This window comes from Colobus angolensis, unplaced genomic scaffold (assembly GCF_000951035.1).
Source record: "Colobus angolensis palliatus isolate OR3802 unplaced genomic scaffold, Cang.pa_1.0 Scaffold160, whole genome shotgun sequence".
Classification (NCBI taxonomy): domain Eukaryota; kingdom Metazoa; phylum Chordata; class Mammalia; order Primates; family Cercopithecidae; genus Colobus; species Colobus angolensis.
The window spans coordinates 184,522-196,512 of NW_012114711.1; positions in this window are offsets into that span (position 1 = coordinate 184,522).

Here is an 11,991-nt window from a genome sequence, read left to right on the forward strand (position 1 = left end):
GGAAAGAAGAGAGGCTGGGAAAGACCATATGTGACTACTTGTACTTCAGTGAAATCAGAGAACAGAGCTAATTTCTCCAGATACTACTATGATTTCTGTACTGAAAGATTCTTTAATTAAATAAACACATTCTTAAAGACCATTTCCTTCGTAAGCTGTCAGCACCCAGTCCTTGTTAGCAAGATAATCAGGGACTGTGAGTCCTCGAGGGGCCCCTAGAGATCGTTTATCCAATTCTTCCAAATTCCCCCAAATTTAGGGCTTGAAAAGCAAACTGCAGAAGGATCAGACTACCGATGAAGGCTTTCCAAACGAAGCCATCTGGACAGGTGTCTCAACCTATCCACATTGGGGTATAAAAATCTGAGCCATTTCTACCTTTGCAATTGCTACTATGAGCAGTGCAGCATGGACATCCACCCTCATCCCGTCCCTGCATCTCCAAGTGGTAAAGGATTCCTTCACTGATTCCTTAATCCTATTCCGTAACTTTCCACCTCTGCTGATCATTAACATCGTCTTACTTTGGATCTTAAGGCTCAACTCTATTCATTTTAAAGCTCCAATCTCATATTTGATTGAAAGCTTGTCTACTTTGTGCCAGGGAGGTGGCCTGAGAGGTGGTTCTCCCCACAAAGGCCCAGCCCTCGGGTGATGGGGAGAGAGACGGAAAACTGACTTCCTCTTCTCTTCTGCAGCCCAGGGCTGGCATGGATGTCTCCTTTTTCTTTATCATCATTTCCAAGCTCTCTGTAGGACAATTCCCAAAGGCTCATTCTTGGTGAAGCATATTTGTGGAACTTTTAAAATAGGCCCATAGACTCTTTAGTTTCCCTCTCCTTGAACATAAGCCAGGCTTAGTGATTCATTTCTAACAAACAGAATGTGGCAGAAGTTATGCAGTGTGGCTTCTGACTTAGGTTAGAAAATGTGATCCAAATCCACCTGGCTCTGTCTCCTGGAGTATTTGCCTTTGGGACCAGCCACCATGCTGTGCAGAAGCCAAGCATGGAAAGGCCATGCGTAGGTATTTCAGGCAACAGCTCCAGCAAGTTCCCCCAAGGGCCAGCATTCACCACCAGACGTGGGAGTGAGAGGCCCCAGCTCTCGGCCTTGGAGCCACTCAAGCTGTTTATAAGTGATCAGGGAGGAGCTGTCTTGCTGAGAACTGCCCAATCTGCATACTCATAAGCAGAATGATGAGTTGTTTTGTTAAGCTACCAAGTATTGGGATGGTTTGGTACCCAGCATTAAATAACCACAACAAAAATGATCGGTTCTTTGGAAAACCCACTGGGGATCTCCCTGCTGCATAGAGCTTAGACACAGGTGATCTGGTCCAGGCTCAAGTAACTCTTCCCCCACCCCTGGGTTCTGCTCTGGGCGATCAGCTTCATGACAGACTTTAGTAGCAAGGTCCCTGTGCCCAGAGGGTGGCGTTTCTGGTGGGAACAGCCCAGTTACCTTCACTGGTATCCGCTGACCCACGGAAGACTGACATACCCTTGGCTAGGCCCCTAGGTGGGCCTGCAGGCAACCCCACCCCTCCTAGAGACACTGTCTCATTTCCTCCATCTCCTTCCTGCCCCTTTCTCCATTCCTATGAGCTCCTGGACTACAGTTTGACAATTTTGGGCCAAAGAGACTTATCACCATCCCCTGACATGTTCCACGTGCACCATCTTTTAAGAGGTGGGATATGCAAAGGGGAGAGGAGGTTGCTGCCCCACACGCTGCAATCAGCCTACAAGGTTACTGCCCTTCTCTCTCTTCCCAGCTTCTCTTCCATCCATGGGTGGGAATAGAGGGGGCTGATGGTATTGGAGATTCAGCCAAAATGTCACCACCCACAAACCCTGCAGGGAAGTGGCTGGTCCAGGCAGTTGGTGGTTCTCAGAATCTGGATTGAGGAACACTTAACACTATGGCTGCAACATGTCTTGTGCAGTTTGGGCACTGCCCAACTCCCAGGGCAGGGGTCTGCAACTTTTTACCGTACTGGGTCAGATAATAAATATTTTGGACTTAACCCGGGAGGCAGAGCTTGCAGTGAGCCGAGATCGTGCCACTGTACTCCAGCCTGGGCGACGAGCAAGACTCTGTCTCAAATAGTTAAATAAATAAATATATTTTGGACTTTTCAGACCACGTAAGATCTGCCTCAATTATACAACTGTATTGTTTTAGCAAGAAAGCAGCTATACACAATACATAAATGGATGAGTATAATTGTGTTTCAATAAAACTGTATTCACTAAAACAGACAGTGAGGAGATTTGGCCCCAGGATTATAGTGTGCCATCCTTCATTCTAGGGGATTCCATTCACAAAGCACAATGCACACAGTCTTAAGCTGTGGCTCTGCTTAGCACTGTGTGCTCTTTGGGCCTCAATTCTGGGAAAACAGGAACAATCCAGATGAGTGCCTTACACCATCCTGGAGGAGTGTTTTCAAGGAGGCAGTAGAATCCTCTGGGATGAGTCTAGGATCTTCCTTTCACCTTAGGGGAAACTTTTGGGCATTCTACTCTTTCATTCATGAAAAGAGTCATTTTGAGCAGGTGCTCTGTGTCAAGCATTGGGCCCAGTGCTGGGAATATAACGGAGAACAAGACAGACACAGTTCTGGTCTTTATGGAACCTGCAGAATTGTGGAGAAGAGAGACTTTGAATGAGTAATTACAAAAGGGGAGGCTCAGGGGCTATGGGAGCTCTTGTGGGGAAGCTAAGCCCATCTGAGGAGTCAGGAAATAGCTGTGGTCTAAAGTGTAGTCCCCAACACTTTTGGCACCAGGGACCAGTTTGTTTAAGACAATTTTTCCACAGACCAAGATGGGAGGGATGGTTTTGGGATGATTAAAGCAGATCGCATATATTGTGTACTTTATTTGTATTATTATTACACTGTAATATATAATGAAATAATTATATAGCTCACCATAATGTAGAATCAGTGGGAGCCTGGAGTTTGTTTTCCTGCAACTAGATAGTCCCATCTGGGGGTGATAGGGTGATGGGAGACAGTGATAGATCATCAGGCATTAGATTCTTATAAGGAATGTGCAACCTAGATCACTTATAAGCATGGTTCACCATAGGATTCACACTCCTATGAGAATCTAATGCCGCCACTGATCTGACAGGAGGCAGAGCTCAGGTGGTAATGGGAGTGATGGGGAGTGGTTGTAAATACAGATGAAGCTTCACTCATTTGCTCAGTTCATCTCCTGCTGTGCAGCCCAGTTCCTAACAGACCACAGACCTAACAGGTCAGAGTTTGTGGACCCCAGTCTAAAGGATGAAAAGGAGGTAGCCAGGCAAACAGTGGAGGGACGTGTGTTGCAGGCAGAGGGGAGAGCATGTGCAAAGGGAGGGCACAGCACTGTGAGGGAGGGTGAGCTTGCAACCTCGTACTCCATGGCTAAGTCTCTCCTCACTCTACTTTTGATCTTTTGTAGATCGCCAAGATCAAGATCATAACCTGGAATCTTTCATCAAGCTGGTAAATCTGTACTGCTTGGTTGCATAGTTTAAAAACTTTTGAACTATTTGCCAATATTAGAAAGTCAAGATATCTCAAAGAAAATCTGTATCTCTGGCTTCTCTTATTAAAAAAAAATTCCTAGCACCTGGGTCCAATCCCTGCCCAGTGACAATTGGCTTGGGGCTGCTGGCGGCTGCCCCTTAGATGGGACATCTTTTGTCCCAAGCCCCATCACTCCTAATTGTTTTATATCAGGTCTGATGCACTCATTTGCATTACTTGTCTGGCCAATGCAGACATTTGAATTTGTGACTTTCTGATCCAGGCAAATCTCATAATGCACAGAAATGGATTCAAGACAGTAGGAAAGGGGGATGTGACCACATTCTCCAAAAACAAATGTGCACTGTGGTAAAGATGAATTATGCTTTCCTGAAAAATCCAGTCACAAAATCGATTGAATTCCCCAAGGCATGCTCCTGAAATCCCAGTGTCAGCTGGACACTGACAAAGGACATCTCTTTTCAGCCCTGTCATAGTCTGTTTTGTGTTGCTGTAACAGAATACCTGAGACTGGATGATTTATAAAGAAAAGAGTTTTATTTAGCTCATGGTTCTGGAGGCTGGGAAGTCCAAGAAGCATGGTGCCAGCATCTGGTTGGCTTTTGGTGAGGGCCTTGTGCTATGTTGTAACACAGCAGGGAAGCTGAAGGGGAAATGGTGTGCAGAAGAGAGCAAATAAAAGAGTCAGCCTTGCTTTATAAAAATCCACTCTGGCAGTAACTAATTCAGTCCCTCCAGAGACAGACTGCATTAATCCCTTCATGTGAATGTACTTCTCATGACCCAATACCTCTTAAAGGTCCCACCACCTCTCAACACCGTCATGTTTGGGACCAAGCCTCAGTGTCAGTTTTGTTGGGGACAAGTCATACTCAGGCCATAGCAGGCCTCTTGCAGAAACCCTGACAGTGTTTAAGGACAGCACAGAAAGGCTCCAGAGAAAGAGGGCTGAGCTAGCGATAGACTCCAAAGGAGGCTTTTGTTTTGTTTTTTTCCCCTCAGGCTCTTCTCCAGAAAATCATTTCAGGGGATGAATTTTTCTCCAAGGAGGAGTTTTTCAAAGTATGTGCCAAAGAATACTAGATCTAAATGATATTGAAAGATGTTGCAGACACAAACAGCCTGACTGTTGGAGAAAGCAGGCATTTTAGGTCTGGTTCCCCAGTGGCTGACCCTGAGCTGAGGACTCGTGTGCAAAGGAAGAACTGATCCTGGGCAATGTCCCATAAGGATGGCTTTAGGCTGGTCCCACAGGGGAACTATCAACTGTGAATGATGTCTCAGAGCTGCCCCACCCAGGACGACATATTGGTCACTAGTGGAGGTTGTCCCTAGGGGATGTAAATTTTAGAGCACTTTTATGCACGCAGAAACCAGGGTTGGGGCAGAAACAGAAACTAGAGATCTGTGTCTATCTGAGTGGAGCCCTGCCATTGTCTGCTACCTCCAGCAATTCTAAATGAATTACAAATTTGAAAGTGTTTTGTTTTTGTCTGCAGAACTTTTCAGAACTTTTAATGCGATCATTGCAATCTCTATGGAAAGGATAGCACATGTAGCAACTCCCCAACTCAACTGAGTATGAGGCTGTCTTTTTTCCAGAATGCCTACAGATCTCAGTTTGGGGAACCCCTACTCTTACGGTCCCATACGATGGAGAATTGAGAGCAGAAAAGGCTTTCTCGTGGCCTCAGCTAAACACTGCCCTGGGGTCTTTTGGAAGCCAAGAGGAACCCAGCCAGACTGGGCTCCAGACCTTACAGGGGCATTCCCAGCTCACCGCCACCTCTTGACCCCGGCCTCCAGGTGCTCAGTATAAGCTGCCAACAGAATTGACACACAGTCTCACACCAACAGAGTTGGACTCTTCCAGGGCCCCCCAAGAGCTTCCCAAGCATGGCCCTTTTGAACTTATTCTCACAACTCCATTCTGAGCCTCCTGCACCCCCACCAGAGTTGCCTGCTCTCTCCCAAACTAAATATGTTTTTAAATATATTTTTCTTTCCTTTTTTTTATTTTTAATGATTCTTCATCATTCAACTTGAACTAATTAAACATGTTTGTGAGCTAAATTTCTTATAAGAGATGGTGGCTTGGTTTTCTTGGTTGACCCCTGTAGTGTTTCTAATTTTTCAGGTTGATTTTTGTCTTAACCTGCCAAACCAGGTTGGGAGCTCCTGATCACTGCCATCTACATTTTCTTTCTGACCAACATGGGTTGAGTGCAGGCATTTGGCCCAGCCAAGGAACTGAGGGATGAGCCAGTGAAGAGCCATGTGAGAAGAGCCCTTTGCTCTGTGAACCACAGCGTGGGCCATCTCTCAGATGCCTAGCCCCTGCATGTTCTGTCTGAATTGTACACATCTTGAGATGAGCTGCATTTCTCCTTGCTTATGTGAGGCAGTTAATGGCACTCAAGAAATCATCCTGAGTTTAAAACTCATTCCAGAGAAAACACGGCTCTGACAGGGTAGCACCCTTGGGATAAGTCCACCCACAAATGTTTACCAAGGCCCTTCCATGTGCCAGTCACTAGAGCTGACTCAGATCGCCACTTCTGGAGTCCAGTCACTTTTTGCCTCTAACTCTTGCTGAGTGTGGACCTTGGTCAATGCACTTTTAGCCTGAGCTTCAGTTTCTTCACCTGTAAAATGGGAACAATAAATAACTTTTACATCAAGGTGATATATGAATGAAACATACACTTAAGGCACTTAGCATTGTGCCTGAACCATAGTAAGTGCTTAATAGATGTCTCTCTCAATACAGCAATACAATACAATACAATACTACTAATAATAGAGAGTAGATAGTGCAGTTCAGCCTTCACCCACTTCAAAATTGTCCTATGGCTAGTCCTGGGAAAAGTTACTTTGTGAACCCTTTCTTCTGCCTCTTGTTTTCTTCCACATTCCTCCTTCCCTCTCCCACTCCCTTCCACCTTCTTCCCTCCTTTATTCCCTTCCAATCTCCTAGAGTTCTCAGTGTGCTTATGAATCTCAGGGGGAGCTCTCTAAATGTAGATTCTTGGGCCCCAAACCCAGACATTTTGATTCAGTGTGTCTAGAGAGCAGCTCTGGGTCTATATTTGTAATAGACCACCTAGATACCTCTGTTGTGGGTGGTGCAGGGACTGGCATGTGCTAGTAAATGTTTAACAAGGACTTGGGGCCTGGGAGTGGGCTGGCTTGTTTGTAGCATTTGCCAGTTTCCAGGGGTGTAAATACTCTCACTTCAATTTCAAGCTATCCATGCGATGTCACTGAGTGTCGAGCTGGGAAGAGATGTTCTGTAACACACCATTATGTTGTATTACAGATACAAAAGCATAGGTGAAAGGAATGAGAAATAGAATAATTAGGAAATAAGTATTTTTAGTATAATTTATTTAATTGTAATTTTCTGTAATTTAGTATTTAATGTTGTGTTTCACAACTAGCTCACAAAATTCCTAAATACTTAACAATTGGCTCTTGAAAGTTGGTATAGGCAGGTGCCAGCACACCATGACAGGGCTGCTGCTTGAAGAACCCTGCCCATGAGAATTGAATGAACACTCTGTTCTCTCTCACCCTAGTGAAATGCACATACTTGCACATTTTTACTCAAATTCTTGGAGACTTTAAAAATAGCCCAAAGCTCAAGATGGATTTGGAGGACCCCCTGTTTCCCTGATTCCCTCCTGCACTGTGAGAGTGTCTTGAGGGCTGGTGGGAAGGATGATGGAAGGATCAATATTTTGGGGGAAAAGGAATTTTGCAGATCCTTCCCTTTTCCTCCTCCTGAAGCTCCACCACCTTTGCCCTGTGCCGCAAACTGATCAAGGGTGCTACTACTACAAGCTTAGAAAGCAACCCATCGCTGTCAAGCCCAAGCTCTTAATCTCCCACTGGAGCTGTGGGGCCACCCAGCTGGTGCTATCTTATCAGAGGCTGGTGACAGCCACAGGATTCAAGAGAGGAAATGGAGGTATCTTATCTGCCTTGCTTGTATCCGGCTGGAAGACGAGCTGTTCTTTCTCAGTGAAGGGCAGAGTCTCGTGTCACTGCCCTTGGTTGGGAACAAGGGAGAACAAAGGTCATTGCCCTTTACAGACTCAAAGGCTTAGAGGGTCATGAAGCAGGCAAGGGCACTGGGACAAAGAAAGACTCCATGCTTTAATCCTTAGCAAATTAAATCCCTGAAAGGTGGATACACCTATTATCCTCACTGAAGAAGAAACAGAGGCTCGGAAAATTAACTTGCCTCAGGTGGTGCAGTGAGACATCAGGATTTAAATAGAAGTCTGTCCAATTCAGGGATCAAGCTCTTAATGCTTCTGCTATTGCCCTTACTTAATCTTTCCAACAGCCCTTGTCCCCATTTTACAGATGAGAAGATGGGGATCATCACTGAAACTCTCAGAACCCCAGGAGGGGCCAGTCAGAACTCTATGGGCCTCTCTCCGAAGCATAATACACCAGCAAAGGGCTGCATCCTAGATAGTGAATTTCTGTGGGGGCGGAAGGAAGAGACAGAGGAAGGGAGAGAGATAGGCAAGACATGGGTCTAGAATAATCATTGTACACGAGAGGCGCAGGCGTGAACAGCACATGCGGACTGGCAGGCAGGCTCCTGCTTACGCTGAGGCTGGGGAAACTTGGAAGGGGAGGGAAGACAGCAGAGCAGTGATAGCTCCCAGCCGCAGCTGCCAAGCTCCCGGGATTTCTAGAGATGAGGTCATGGGGAACTGCTCTTTTGTTCTCACGACAACCAGGCCTACCCCCTTCCCACTCTCCAGCCCGTTGTACTAGGAATTGGGGTGGGGGGGTAAGAATGTCAAACAGAGGCGGTGACAGTGGCTGCGGTTACCGTCACTGTCCTTCAATATTCAGATGGTACCCAGAGGTAACCATGGCAACCGGCCATGGGAGCAGTCGTTGAGGAAGATGTTTATCCCACCCAGTGGGTAGGGCTGAGGGATGGCCCGGCCACACCAGGGCACTCAGCCCCAAGGAGACAGCTCCGTGCCCACTGCAGCCTTGCTTGTGGGGGTTTTCACCTCTTACTCCAGGCTTCTGGGGGTGCAAATTCCCATTCTAACACGTGGGCAAAACTTGGCCAAGTTCTTAACTCCTCTGAGCCATGGACTCCTCATTTGTTCACAGTAAGCATGTGATGATGATGATGATGCCATGATTGTTATTATTCAAAGAATGAGCTGTAGGACTCATCAATGAATGAGTCAGATGGACCTGGCTAGGAACCTCTGTAACTGAGACAAGCAGCTTTCCTCTCTGGGTCCCAGTTCTTTATCTGTAAAAGGTGAACACCACAGGCATTTTACATGACTGTCATGGTACCTGCACAGCTGAGGATGTGTCTTGGTTTGTGTTTCTGTGAAAACAGAACTGGAAATGGGGTTTGGGTGCAGGTAGTTTATTTGGGAGGTGATTCCCACAAGTGGGAGAATGGGAGGGTGATGTGGGGGCCATGGATAGGAGAAGCCAGTAATGAGCAGGTGACCACTGTGGGCACCTGGGGCGCAAGCTCACTGCAGACCCCGGGGGAATTGTGTAGAACGTGCCTCTGGATTGTCCCATGAGGGGTGGGGACATTGGGGGATTTAACAACTGCCATCCCACAATAGGAAGAGAGGCCAGTGCTTGGGTTAAGTAAGACACTGTCGCAGGTAAGTTCAGAGGTAGGTAAGGGAAGATGGTGTGGGGTGTGAGAGAAGCCACTACAAAAGGAAACACTGGGTCCTTTCCATAAAACAGCGTCTTGGTCTCCCTCGGCCTCCTGCTGCTTACACACATATACGCTTGCTTTCTAGAGGCCATTCCTGTTTCCATGAGACAAGTGCATTAATTTAACTTATTTATCTTTTTAAACTTTAGGTTCAAGGTACATGTGCAGGTTTGTTGTACAGGTAAATTGCGTGTCACAGGGGTTTGGAGTACAGATCATTTCATCACCCAGGTAATGTGCATGGTACTTAATAGGGATTTTCTATCCTCACCCTCCTCCCACTCTCCACCCTCAAGTAGGCCCTGGCATCTGTTGTTCCCTTCTTTGTGTCCATGTGTATTCAGCATTTAGCTCCCACTCCCAAGCGAGAACATGAGATATGTAAATTAATTCAGCCTCTGTAGAAGGCAGTTTGGCAATTTCTCAAAGAACTTAAAACGGGAAACAGGTAATTGAATGGTCGATTATCATTTGACCCAGAAATCCTATGATTGGGTATATACCCAAGGGAATATAAATCGTTCTAACACAAAGACACATGTACACATATGCTCATCGTAGCATGATTTACAATAGCAAAGACATGGAATCAACCTGAATGCCCATCAAAAGTAGACTGGACAAAGAAAATGTGGTCTATAGACACCATGGAATACTGCACGGCCGTAAAAAAGAAGGAAATCATGTCTTTTGCAGCAAGATGGATGCAGCTGGAGGCCATTATCCTAAGTGAATTAATGCAGGAGCACAAAACCAAATACGGGCATTGGCCTCCATCAGCCTTGATTATGAGGAACTTGTCTGCCTTTTGTGTTAGCCTGAGCCCCTGGGCAAGTGCCTTGATGCCTCTACATTTCTGTTTGTTTGTCTGTAACAGGGAACAATAACAATACTTACCTCACAGGGCTGTGATGAGAATTAAATAAGATAATGTGCAAATATGGGATCAGCAGAGTATTTCCATAAAGGGCCAGATGGTAACTATTTTAAGCTTTGTGAATGATCTCTGTTGCAACTACTCAACTCTGCCACTGTACCATGAAGGCAGCCATGACTATATGTAAATAAATGAATGGGTGTAGCTGAGTTCTAATAAAACTTTACTCACGAAAACAGGAAGCAGCCAGATTTGGCCCATGAGCCCTAGTTTGCTAATCTCTGGTATAAAGCCCAACACGCAGTACCTGGCACATAGTAGGTTGTCAGTGGAAGCAAGTCAGTTATTATTGCCACAGCTTGGAAAGAGTACAAGCTGAAGGCTCTCCAGAGCTTAGTTAAGTTTCTACTTCTTCCCCTTCCATGCCACTTAACCATTCAAAGCCTGAATCTGTGTCCTAGTCCTTGCTACTCAGAGCATGAAGGTTCATGTACCAGCAGCCTCATCAGACCTGTAAGTTTTTTAGAAATGTAGAATCTTAGGCCTCATCCCAAATAAACTGCATCAGAACCTGCATTTGAACAAGATCCCCAGGTGATATCTGTGCACACAATAGCTGGAGAGACACTGTCCTCTTTCATCACCTGCCTGCTCTTCCCAATCAGACAGCACATTGCCTGGCCCAGACTTGGAGCCAGTTCCTCTGGGGTTGCTTATTACCCAACTCTTCTCTCCATCCACTCTAAGTCGCTTTTCACCTCCATCCCAGGCACACTTCACAACTGGAGGCCCAAAGCTCTATCTTTATTCAGTGTAATTCTCACATATAGTCTCCTGGATTCCACCCGCACAGATGTCCTCAGAGCCTCTGCTCAGCTCTAATCACCCCACACCCTGCTCCTGAAATGGTCTCTCCATTCCAGCCGTACAGGCAGCCATGCACCCAGGTGTCCCAGACAGTTTCCTTGTCTCTTCATTCTCCTCTCTTCCTTTCTCTTGTGCTTCCTCTACCCTAGGCACTCCCATGAAAAAATTTTCCAACTCAAGCGTTGTATTAGTCCCTTCTTGCATTGCTATAAAGAAATGCCTGAGACCGGGCAATTCATGAAAAAAAGAGGTTTAAGTGGCTCACGGTTCTGCAGGCTGTGCACGAAACATGATGCTGGTACCTGCTTGGTTTCTGGGGAAGTCACAGGAAACTTACAATTGTGGCCAGAAGGCAAAGGGGGAGCAGGCATGTCACATGGCCAGAGCAGAAGCAAGAGAAAGGGAGGGGGGACGTACCACACACTTTTAAATGACCAGATCTCGTGAGAACTCATGATCGCGAGGACAGTACCTAAGGGATGGTTCTAAACCACTCATAAGAAATCTGCCCCCATGATTTAATTACTTCCCAGCAGGCCCCACCTCCAACACTGGGGATTACATTTCAACATGGGATTTGGTCAGGGACACACATCCAAACTACATCAAGTATTCTGCCCGCCAGGGGGTAACCCAGCCCCATGCTGCCCATTACTGCAGCCATTTACCACTGGTGGCTCACCTGAATTAAGATGTACTTAAAGTGTAAAATACACTCCAGATTTCAAATATTTAGTAAGGAAAAAGAATGTAAAATATTTGTTAATAATTTTGTGAAATCAATGACATGTTGAAATGGCATTTCAAATATACTAGGTAAAAACTGTAAAAAAAATTTCACCTGTTTCTCTCTCCCTTTTTAATGTGGCTATTAGATAATTTAAAATTACACATGTGGCTTCCATTATAGTTGTATTGGACAGCACTGGTCTGGCAGGATACTGTGTGGATTAAGAATGCAGGTACCAG